The following is a 12,781-nucleotide window of genomic DNA, read 5'->3' on the forward strand; positions in this document are numbered from 1 at the left end:
AAATTAGGCGAAAAATATTTCGGCGAGATGGCAGTTACACCCTTTCTTGGGCTATAGAAAAAGTCAGGCAAATAAATTTTTCTATGGGAGTGCATTTGAAAATAATAAATGTACCTACAAATGGCGGACTTAATGCCTTCGTTCCTACATTTTTTGCCGCCTTTTTCTAATGACGGAAATGGCTTGATTAACTATAACCGGGTTCATTTTTTAGCTTTTTGTAGGTAATTTCTCTGATATAGCTATTGAAGGCAGTTAAACCGATTTGCAAACTTCTTTTATTTTCGCTCACTCATGCATTATTTTACTTTCGGCAACCCATATTAAATTAAGTAGACCTACTAACTCATTCTGATGCAGGGTAGCAGATGCATTTCTCAAATAAGCTTTACTAAGTTCATCTTTTCGTTAGAATAAGCTATTAAGATTGCCTGCACGGATTGAAAAAAAAAAAGATCTTCAGTGAAAGATATCATTACCAAAGTCAGTAAATAATACCCAATTCGCGCCGTATCTAAACAGAGGCCGTTGACTTGAAAGATATAATATCGGCTATCCCTTTTCCGCGTGCATCTACGCTTCTCCGTAAATCGAAATCAAAGCTCGTCGGGATTGGAGCGCTCTGAAGTTGCCGCGCCGCCACATCCGCTTGAAGTCAGTTGCAAATCCTCGTGCGTTCTGAATTCACGCTCCATGTTGAGAAGTGGTTTTGAAACACGATTACAAAAACTTGACGTTTACGTGGAAACATTAAATTTATCTTATAAATTTGCTGAAAGTTATACTTTAGCTGCAAACCATGTCATATATAATGTTTTCTTGGTTTTTCTGCCTCAAAGTTTCATGTAATCTTTCACAGACGTACAAAATCGTAAATGAAGTGGTCATCACAGTGCTGAGCTTTCGAACGGGTTGACAGAAAAATATTCACGAGTGGTATGTGCGGAACGTACCTGCATATGGCGGACGCTCAGTTTGTGTTTATGTCAATAAGAAACTGATTTTATCATTTGCGCGGGTGTGGATTTAATAATTTATAAATGGTGTTGTGTTAGTGGAACCTGTGAATTGTGTGTGTTGTATGTGATAATGGTTTTCCTCGCTGGACTGTTGGACATTTTCATTTCAGCAGCGTACTTATAAGGGTACGTATTTATGTTTCGCTATATGTTTTAGAAATTACAGTAAAGCGTTGAAAGCTTAGTAAACTTATTGAACTATTGAATATAGGATGCATAGACTATGGTCTATTAACAAATCGATATTAATTGGGTACTGATTAATTCGTGAAATCAGTTTTCTTAGCCTTAGGTTATCGCAAGCCGTTTGGTCTTTGAGATAAACCCCTGAATTCTTAAAGCATTATCAAGACAGAAGTAAGCAAAACTTCGTCTCAAACGAAAAATCATAATGTTTCATAGTTTCCATCTATATTCCAAATTAGGAAGCTTATTTATTCATAATCAAACTTATAGGTCCAGCACATCCATGTAAGCTAATAAATTAAGTGTAATTGGTTGATTTAGCGCTTTCAATGTAATATTCCGCGACATATCCAGGTGATTTGTTGATATAAGTGAAAATAATCTATAAGTCAAGTTAAAGTGTTTATATTTACAGTAGTTGTGGCTATAGAAAGGCATTTCAAAAGATCTGATTTAGTATAGAATTCTACATGAAACAAAAAAAGTTTATTAGCTGATGTTGCATAGAAACGAAACTACTGATAAACCCAAGTAATTCTCTTTTAATATTTTTTTAAAATACAGAATTATTATGTATGACATTCTAACACTAAGTACCTATGTAAGTACTAAAATTTTTGGGCAAAGGTTTTCCCAAAAATTACTAGGTAGTCATGCCTAAAACAATATGTCAAATCGTGGGATATCTGCTGTATGACCAGAATTTAATACAGATGTATTTATAAAGTTGACTGAATTTTTATGCCAATTTCTTACATATGTAAAACACATTACATGTATCTTAATCATCTTGCAGATTGAAAATGGACAATCTTTCAAACAGTAAATAATCTTACATTCATTCTAATGAGATTTAATTACATTTTTAGAGCACCATACAAAACTTTGTTCATGGTGCTCTTAGCTCTTATGGGTTCACTTCGGTCTTGCAAATCAGTTAAATGCGTTTTTATTTTCTATATTGTGTGCTTTGCCTTTTCAACTACTAAAATGCCTCAAGGCGTTAAGTCTGCCAATTGTACTCTATTTTTGTAAATTTGTGCAATAAGGTTTAAATAAATAAATAAAATATAATATTTCAGGACATAACTTTATTTGACCATAATATCATAAATATCAAAGATAACTTGAATTATAAAACTACCTATAAAAGTTTCTGTTAATATTGCCAAAAGATGACTACCCCAAATCATTTGCCTGGAAATAGCTTATCGATATTGTTCATCATAAATTCACATTTGTCCGTTAGGTAAAATTATTAGAGTCAGACCATGCTAACTCTGCATGGAATTTGCAATGATAAAGTATGGCAATGTCGATCATTAATGTCAAAGTTCTATGAAAATATGGTACCATCGCCCACACTGTTAACTGTACATACGGTGGATCTTATGCCTTTTGTAATAAGGTCCACCGATGTACAGTTATGAGTGTCGCTGTTTGTAATCACTCTGCTCTGTTTATGTTAACTTAGACAGACTCTATAGTTTATTTTTTTTAGCATTAGAAAGAAGGTAAGTGATCTTACATATCTTTTAATTGAAAAACGCTTCTTAAAAATCAGTAACTATTACTTATGAAAGCAGAAGACTATAAATGATCGTCTTAGATTCATAATTGTTACATATTTGCCGTGATTTATTTTTAAAACGTGGTTTTCAATTAAAAGACACATCAAGGTTGTTTACCTTATTTCTGATGCTAAAAAAAAGGAACTATAGGACCCATCTGTGTGTCCTAATACACAAGTCATGAGATTAAAGAGTTATGATAATAAACTAAGTAGGATTATTTACAAAACATACCATGTGAAGTGTTATGAGTAAGACACATGTTGTGAGTCATGCACCATGTGCTTGTCTGATTTATAATCACTCTGCCTCAAACAATGTTTCTTGATGACAAATGAGGTGGGATATAAAATAATATCATCTTTCATACTATTGGGACAGTACCTTTTATTGTAAAATTGATGTGGTTTTGCATATGAATTTGAAAGTGAAAGGTTTATTTACTCAAAACACATATAATTGTTTTTAAGACAGGTTGTTCTGAATGTTTTCATTCCATTATTGTAAACCAAAAATACATTTACATGGTAACTTTTATAAATGAATAATCATATATACCTACTTGTGATAAATTCTAGATAAATTAAAATCCTTAAATACTTTAATTTGATGGATGAATTTAGAAAAATTAACCCTTTTTTGCATGAATAACATGAATCAAAGTAGTCACAAATTAGACACCAACATTCGTTTTTAATCTGCATTTTTGAACACTACATCCTAATTTTTTTTTTTTACTAGCCCATGTGTGTGTCCCACTGCTGGGCAAAGGCCTCCCCTCTCCCTTTCACAGGGAGGACATCCTAATAGAGATACTAAAATATTAGTATGATCCTAATCCAGTCTGCCTAATCAATTGAAATTTTAGTACTAAAGTAAACAAATTGGTTAGTAAATTGGCCAATCATACTGTTATTTTAGTAAGGTCAATATGATTAAGTGTGGCTGGCCTTCACATTGGGGCTTATTTACACATTGGGGCTTATTTACACATTGATTAGTGTTTAATGCGAGTTCGTACATTTGCTACTTGCATTTAGTGACAAAGTAACAACTCACAATATAGGGTCATTCTTTGAGTCTGTGGTTGCGTCTAATAGCCACAACTCTTGTGATACATTTTGTATGGGTCACGGCAATTAGACAGCAGAAATATTTTTTGAGAATGACCCATATGAATAATTAAGTAAATACTAATGTGTAAGCAGGCCTTAAAGTGAGGGTTAGCAACATTTGCCCCGCGGTCACACTTACCCATATTTACCTTATCTGGGATGTAAACACATAAACAGTTTTTTTCATGACTCTTCCCAAATATTAATTTGTTTCTTTAATGTGGCAGATAATGGTTAAGGCAAGAAACCTGAATCAGCTGCGAAGAATAGAGAATAGGAATAGCAGGATAGGAAGGAAATTTAGAAGATAGGATACTGGAGTTGGATTTTTGAAGTTAGAACAATTCAAAAATATCATATGGAATGCTTATGCATTTGTATGCATATGCTTTGCTGCATATGTAATGCATACTGGTTTAACATGTCAAGAACCGGGAATACCCAGTTCCAGTACTAATTTTCTATGAAAATTTTTGTAAAATTTTCACCGGGTGCAGTCTTATCAAAACCCTACAACTAGGGGCCTAGCCAAGATGACAATCGTTGATAGAAAACGCCAATCTAAACAAAAATAATGTATGGAAATAGTCACATGACATTTCGTAGCATCTGTCGTACCATTCATTATTTCTTTTCGTTTGGTATTTGTCATTGTCAATATGGGATTGTGATCTTGGCTAGGCGCTCCGTAGATGTTGTAAGTCAATTGTAAAGCAGCCTATTTGAACCAGGGTAAACTGTTCCTAATATTAGCTTGACCCCTTGATACAGAAATGATCACCTACTGCTTTTTATGACTTCTAACCGTAATATTTGACTTTCCTAGTCACTGTCATTTGCACAAATGTAATAATTAAAGCATAATATTAAGCATTTTATTCTTATTTAATAGTGCCATCTAGTTAAAAGATTATCTAAGGGCTTAAAATGCTCTATTTATGATTTAAATCTACTTTTGTGATTGTAACTGTCAGTCGTTGTTACGTTTTCAAATATTATAAATAGCAGTAGGGTGTCAGTTTTCATATGCAAATAAATAACTATAATGTAAAAATTATATGTAATGTCCTACAACATTGATGATTCTTTATTCTTGCCTGTTTTATTTACTAGGCTCTGCTTTAATTCATACCTATGTAGTCAATCTGCATTTTTCTTCTACAAGTCTTTTCATAACACCTACAATCTATCTTTTATCAAACATTCAAATAAATAGCTTTAGTCATTAAAATGTAATTAAACAGCTTTTCGTGATTTTTACCTTTATTTACCTGTTAGAAGTTAGACTAAGGGCGTAAGGGCAATACCCAACCATTAACCTTTAGTAGTTCCACTATTTTGATTAAATAATATCAAAGACATATGGTAACTTCGTATAAGACGTATAAAGTCTAAGGAAAAAACGTGCCTCGGAATTCAAGTAAAAGTCATTCTCGAATAGATGTCGCACACACCTTTAGCCTATCCTCAGCTAGATGGCGTGACGACACCGTTTCATATTTAACAATTTTAACACATAGATATCAGTCAATGAACATGGATCAAAATGATATAAATATAATAAAATCATTTATCCATATATATACATTTTTTGATAACTTTATGCGTTTTCATTTTGAGTTTTAGTCGTGTGTCGATAGATGGCAGTAAATTTACAGTGACTAAAAAATTTACAATGACAGGACCCCTCTATACTATCTATTCTTTTTGATAATATTAAAGAGATAAAGTCGAGTTAGACCAAGACAAGGGGTTGAAGACAATTTTGTTTTGGCAATAAATAAATAAATATTATAGAACAATTTTACACAGATCAACCTATTCCCACAGTAAGCTCAATAAGGCTTGTGTTGTGAGTACTAGACGACGATATATATAATATACACAATAATACACATATATATAAATACTTATATATTTTGAATAATTTTACGGTTTAGACTCACTTGTTTTTAGTCACTCGCGCGACAAGTTTCGGAGAGCCTAGGTCTCCTTTCTCAAGCACTAACAGTGCGAGCAGCGTTCACGACGGCCGTGTATCGCTTACTATTTGAGTTTTTTATATGTCCAGTACTGTTAGTGCTTGAGAAAGGAGACCTAGGCTCTCCGAAACATGTCGCGCGAGTGACTAAAAACAAGTGAGTCTAAACCGTAAAATTATTCAATGTTAGTATGTCTCACAACAGTTTAAATTCGATTAATACTTATATACATAGAAAACATCCATAACTCAGGAACAAATATTTATGATGAACACACAAATAAATGCCCTTACCAGGATTCGAACCCGGGACCTCCTGCTTCGTAGGCAGGGTCACTACCGACTAGGCTAGGAGGCCGTTATAAAGCCATATTATATCCGTGACTTTGTGACAAGCGTTACGAATGTTACGCTTTTGAAGGCTACCGGTAGCTGTAAAGCCTTTAAAGGCGACCATTAGTCACCTTATTGTCTCACTCATGGGACTTGTTACAAATAGATTATTAGATAGGTAGGTGATATGAGAACTTTACCATGTTTAAACTTAAACACTATCAGCTAATAGTGCTAATACTGGAAATGGAGCGACAAATATGTGAAACGGGTAAATTGAAATATAGGGGTTTATATAACTCATTTGTATTATTACTCTTTATCTATGTTGCACATGCATAATGTACAGTCAGCATGAACAGTAGCGGATGAAACTACGTGAAAAAGTATCTCTCGTGGTATAACAGCATTTCAAAACTAACTAAAAATATTTTTTAAAGTCCCAATACCTAATAAAGAATAGGTAAGTATGCCAATTGAGGCTGGAATTCATTCGTACTTAATACCCACTAATCTCAACAGCTTTCTTAATAGAATAAAATTATTTTTTTGGCGAAATTGACCTAAACTCATATTACATATTTCCCTTCTTTTGACCTCAGAAATGCGTGGTTAAAATTATTCGGTTTCCTCATGTTAGACCGTGTATTCTATTAAGAAATCTGTTGAGATTAGTGGGTATTAAGTATGAATGAATTCCAGCCTCAATTGGCATACTTACCTATTCTTTATTAAGTATTGGGACTTTAAAAAATATTTTTAGTAAGTTTTGAAATGCTATTATACCACGAGAGATACTTTTTCACGTATATTACAATACAAAGAAAAATATTTGGGAGACCGAGCTTTGCTCGGAAAACATATAAAAACTCAAAATGCGAGTTTTCCCAGATATAAGACCTAACTAGATCGATTTTTCGCCCCCAAAAACCCCCATATAGCAAATTTCATCGAAATCGTTAGAGCCGTTTCCGAGAAGCTTGAAATATATAAATATACAAGAATTACTCGTTTAAAGGTATCAGATATTAGAATTTTAAACTAAGTATAACTCCCTCGCGCTATCTAGTTTAAAATCTTAAGAGCCCATCAACGTGCACACTAGCGCCCGCCACAGCTAAGTAATCGGGATTATTTAAATTTAACGAAAGATATTGAAAAAAGGGGGCCGCTACTTACTGTATTGTGTATTTAAGTACCTTTTGAATACATCAAACTAGCCGGTTTCGTCGATCTAGGAACTCAAAACAAAAACGGCCGTTTTAACTTTGGACGCATAGATTGACGAATCCAGCAACATAAAAACTAGTTTGATGTATTCAAAAGGTACTTACTCGTAAATACACAATACAGTACGTAGCGGCTCCCTTTTTTCAATATCTTTCGTTAAATTTAAATCATTACGATTATTTAGCTGTGGCGCTAGTGTGCACGTTGATGGGCTCCTAAATAACTAGGTATAAGAAATTATAATGTTGTTAAAGTGAATTAAACAGATTGTTTTAATGCTGGCTGTATTATTAAAAAAAATATATTATACAGAACAGAAGCACAATATTCCCTCGACTCTAAGGCGTGCCTTGACTCCGCCCGGCTGATGTGAATCGCACATTTGGGTGCAATATCGTTCACAATACAAGATAAGAAAGTACTAAGCGTGCGTTACTTTTACTTCAAAACGGCTCTGTCCCTATATGGAGTGCACGAACAACCTAAAAGGCTGTTCTGTTGTTCCTTACTATTTGTGAGTCGTCCTTTTGGCTTAAGATAAATATTTGTAACCGGGTCATTCTCTGAGAATATGTCTGCGGTTGCGTCTAATTGCCGCGGCTCTCTTCATACATTTTGTATGGGTCGCGGCAATTAAACAGCAGACATATTTTTTGAGAATGACCCAACCGTGCAAAAGGCAACATATTTAATTTAAACTTTTCATAATGCGACCCACTTAGGGGATGTCCATTACTAAACTTGCGTGAGTTGTTTATGAGGATTTTTTGATCCCTCTCTGGTTAGATGTCGTGAGATTTGATTTGACCCCCCTCCCCCCTGTTCTACCGTGAATGCGTTGGATTTATTAAAAAAAACACAATTTGCATTGTTTTACCGAGTAGTATTTTAATTTAATATATTTTTGTCGCATTTTTACACTATTTTTTGCCACAAAAAATTTACGTGATATTTGTCGAGGGGGGGGGGGGGGGGGGGGGGGGGGGGGCTCTTCCCCACATGATATTTGCTGATATTCTTCTTGGCGTGTTTTGATTTGTAGGAGGCTAGAGAATAATAATACCTATAATAAGTATCAGAATGTATGCTTATAAAATGAAGTCATTGCTATTTTTGTGAATTTAATGAACTTAAGGTACCTACGAGTTAAAACCAACCCCGAACAAAACTTATTTTACCCTTTAAGGGTAATTACGCTCGGGGCCGAAACCACATAGTTTATGACAAGTATGATAAATGTACCGACGTCACATCAACATCACCTAAAGCTGTGCCTGAAGTTTTTAACCCTTTGACCGCCAATTATTTCTTCACTCTATGTGGTTTCTAAACTTTTTAGAATAGGTACCTACCGCTGAACTGACTATAAATAATTGATTTGCAAGACCGAAGTGATCCCATAAGTGTTCCGTGAACAAAGTTTTGTACGGAACACTAAAAAGGTACCTACGAAGTGGCACAAGAATCGAATTCCTTGACCCTACGTTTCTAATACGAGTACCTAAATAGTAGTGTCCCGCCGAAGCCAGATTTTGCTGAAACCGAAGATTCGGTTTTGCTTTAAAGTTTCGGCCGAAGCATGATTTTTATGTTGAGACTTGCCGAAACCGAATCTTCAACCGGACACAAAGGTTCGGCAGTTTTTTGGCCGAGACTGAATCTTGGACCGAAACTTCGGACAGACACTATTAAATATTCGATAGCTATTTACTCGGTTTGCGTCCATTGAGGTGGTAGCCTTATTATACAAATTTCATCCCGGACGGGACTGGAAAAGTCACGTTGCGTACACAGCGACCTTAATTCTCACATTGTCGAACAATACGAGGATGCGTTTCCACAGTTCCATTTGCACTTTAATCTATTCTCAACCCAGTTCTTTTCCGCGCTTGTCCTGCATTCTGATTGGTCTGGCGAGTCAGTGGGCGGACCAGTGTAACGTGATCTCGAGACCCCACGCTCTATTTTGTCAAACGGATGGGTGGGTCGCGGATACAGATTGGCCCAAAAATACATTAGTTTACAAATAGTGTCCGGCAGAAACCGGATTTTTTGCTGAAACCGAAGCTTGGACTTTCGTCTAGTTCCGTTCGTCCGAAATCGCAACTTCGGCTAGACACTACCGAAAATTTCGGCGCGTCCGAAAGTTCCGGTAATTTTTTGACTGAAACCGAACCTTTGGCCGAAACCAACTCTTCGGGGGTATACTAATCGCTACTCTCTCGTCTCTGCTATCTGCCTGATCGATCCCCAGTGCTCTCTATATTTATTTAGGGTAAGTAATTTTTCCTATCATTATTTTCGACGGGTGCATTACATTTGTTATAATTACTTTTCATATATTATAGTTTGATATATCGTTATTTTGAATAACGTAATAAAAGGCATACTACCGTAATACCTAATTAACGGTATACATAATGTTATTATTGGTATAATGGTCATAAGGTATCTTTACACTTCGTCTAATATACATTGTCATAATTATTACATACTCTAAAGCATATTATTTGTTATAACAAGTGACTGCACATAATTATTTGTGTGGCATAATAGTTGCATGACATAAATGGGTTAGGTTAGGTTGGAATTGTGACTCCGCACAAACGAATAACCACCTAACAAAAGGAGGGTTAGGTTAGAACTTTGACCCTCCGTAGAATAAAATACTCTGACAAAAAAGTGGTTTAGGTTAGGTTTGAACTGCGGCCCCCGTAGAACGAAAACCGTGATAAAATTGGTTAGGTTAGGTTAGAACTGCGACCTCCCTAGAATAAAATAGCTAGCAAAAGCAGTAGGGCTGGGTACTAGTTATAAAAAGTATGTAAAACTTTACGTTATCAGTAAATTAAATATGACAAAAAATGTTATACAATATATGTATTTATACTTGATAAAATTGTATGAAGTATTACGTTATACAAAAATATAATATAACAAATGTCATTATAAAACATGTCTATATACTATTTGTAAATTATATTACACTAGGCATTATGTCAATGACAGTTTAGATGAAATCACAATATAATAAAGGAAACGTATAATAAAAATTACATTATAACATATAATAATATATCAAATGGCGTTATAACAAATGTATGATAGTTTTTTTATAATTATATTAAACATTACACACCCATTTTCGACGAACTGCAACATTGATACCGGGGTTTTATCATTCTGCATTGGTTCGCTATTCGCTCTCGGACTCGTCAGCGAGTTAAGTCACACTTATTTATCTAGATCAGCCATACTCTAAGTGTGTTCCGCGGAACCCTAGGGTTCCGCGACACCCCTGCAGGGGTTCCGCAGTAATTTAGAACACTATGCTTTAGTCGCCTCAAAAAATTATGCCGCCACCGCCGATACTTACTATTGTTTTATTGTAGGGTTCCATCAAGTATTTCGCTTTCCAAAAGGGTTCCGTCCAAAATAAAGATTGAGAACCGCTGATCTAGATTCAAGACCGCAATAAAAGCGTGCGACAGGTCGGTCCCCAATGCTCTCTATGTTTATTATTATTTTATCTACACACATATCATAAACTCTCTATGATACCTTCAAAATCCGTAAATAATGGCCCACATTACGATAAACTGTTTTGTTACAGCAAATTTCTTATCTGTGAAAATGTGGTAATAGCTTCATTACTATATCAAAATCGATTTGGTAATGACATTCAAATTTCGAACATCTCTGGAAAAAAAGGCACCTATTCTAATATCAGTCGAGATGACGTTTTATTCGAAATCAAATGACAATTGCATACAATATTGACAAATCTCGCTTGTAAGTTGGTATCGGACGATATGGTAATCGACCCCGACTCTAGTTTGTCTTTGAATTAAAAAAAAAACTACGGATGCGTGACATGCGTGAAAAAAGTTTTCATTTGCCGCCATTTGACGTACAGTTTATCTTTTAATTAGTTTGTAAGTAAAAAATAATTTGTTTTGTTGTTTTTAAAGTAACTATAACAAAAGTTTCGTGTAAAATGTGCGATAAAGATATTTCCGAGACGCCATCTCATATCCGCGAGTTCCGCCAGAGAGGAAAGTGCCCCAATGTCGGCTGTAATATGAGGTTAGTGAATATATCATAGAAAGTTTATAATATGTGTGTAGATAAAGCAGTGTATGTAACTGTACATAATTAGGCATTAAAACACTCGTGTGATACTATTATGAAACTCATTTCATTCGTTTCATAAACCCACACTCGTATTTTAATGCCTTTCATTATGTAGCAGTCACATAAACTACTATTATACTTCGCGTTCAAACGTATCTGTGCTCGTGCTCCTCTGCACGATGGGCCAGCGCCGGCCACTCCAAGGGACGCATTTATGCGTTAGAGGCAGCAAGTGATATTGCTATCTCATTCTACCGCATGGCTGCGTCCCTTGCAGTGGCCGGCGCTGGCCCATCGTGTAGAGGAGCCATTACCTACTCTTTTTACTGCCCTGCCGCGAAAAACAAAAATCTAAATTTCTTTATCTGCCTCTATCGCTCGAATATGCAAGAGTGACAGAGAAGCGGATAACGAAATTTCGTTTTTCGTAGTATGGCCATGGTTGGCCCGAGTTATCTCTCTCGCACTCTGTCAGCGAGTGAAATTACGCCAATGTTTATCTAGACCGCACTGAAAGCCTGGGACAGGTTGGCTACTGAGGCTACTAGTATATTTGCAACGATATATACCCAATAGTGGTTGTCTATTATGTCAATACTACCACTATACTCTGTATCTTTTTAGGTATTTAAATAAAAGAAAACAAATAATTTGTACATTTTCGGGTAGTTATAACATTTATTGGTTACCAATTGGTGGCCAACCAAATACAAAACCGCCTGGATCTGTCACTGAACGACCTGACTTTAACCTACATAATTTTGATCATGTAATGCTTTCATCTACCCTCAACTGGCTTAAGGAGCCATTTGAGGGTAGATTTTGTTTGCTATTGTTTAAATACCTAAAGTACAGACTATTAACCTTTTGGACGCCAATGACCGATATATCCGCACCGTAGGTTCAACGCCAAAGACCGATTAATCGGTCACAGACCACAGAGCAACATAGACCTATACGTGCATATGCATAAAGTTCAATTTCAGTTTTGACACTTCGGTGACGTGGCGTCAGCGTGACAGCTTTTGTGTTTGACACTGCGTCGAAAAGGTTAAGGCTGGCCACAGATTGTAACCTCGATAGCTACAACATGATATGTACAAATAAAGTTTTATTTGAAAACAGTTTATAATGGAATTCGACTAACGTAAAATTTTAGTTTAGAAGAATAGTGTCAGACTAATTGAGATTTTAAAAGATAAAAATCCGCGC

At 35.4% G+C, this 12,781-nt stretch overlaps 1 protein-coding gene across 5 annotated transcripts in view; it reads left to right on the forward strand.

Annotated features, from left to right (window-relative positions):
• Positions 1-900: 900 nt before the first annotated feature.
• Positions 901-12,781, forward strand: part of LOC134795287 (tyrosine-protein phosphatase Lar) — a 646,064-nt gene continuing 634,183 nt past the window's right edge. For 3 of the 5 annotated variants that reach the window (XM_063767087.1, XM_063767088.1, XM_063767086.1), the window contains exon 1: positions 902-1,145. The gene's annotated coding sequence lies outside the window, so the exon portion shown is untranslated. Of the gene's footprint in view, positions 1,146-12,781 lie in introns of all 5 variants that reach the window. The other 2 variants (XM_063767084.1, XM_063767085.1) reach the window with 1 other exon arrangement.

This window comes from Cydia splendana, chromosome 12 (assembly GCF_910591565.1).
Source record: "Cydia splendana chromosome 12, ilCydSple1.2, whole genome shotgun sequence".
NCBI classification, from domain to species: Eukaryota; Metazoa; Arthropoda; class Insecta; order Lepidoptera; family Tortricidae; genus Cydia; species Cydia splendana.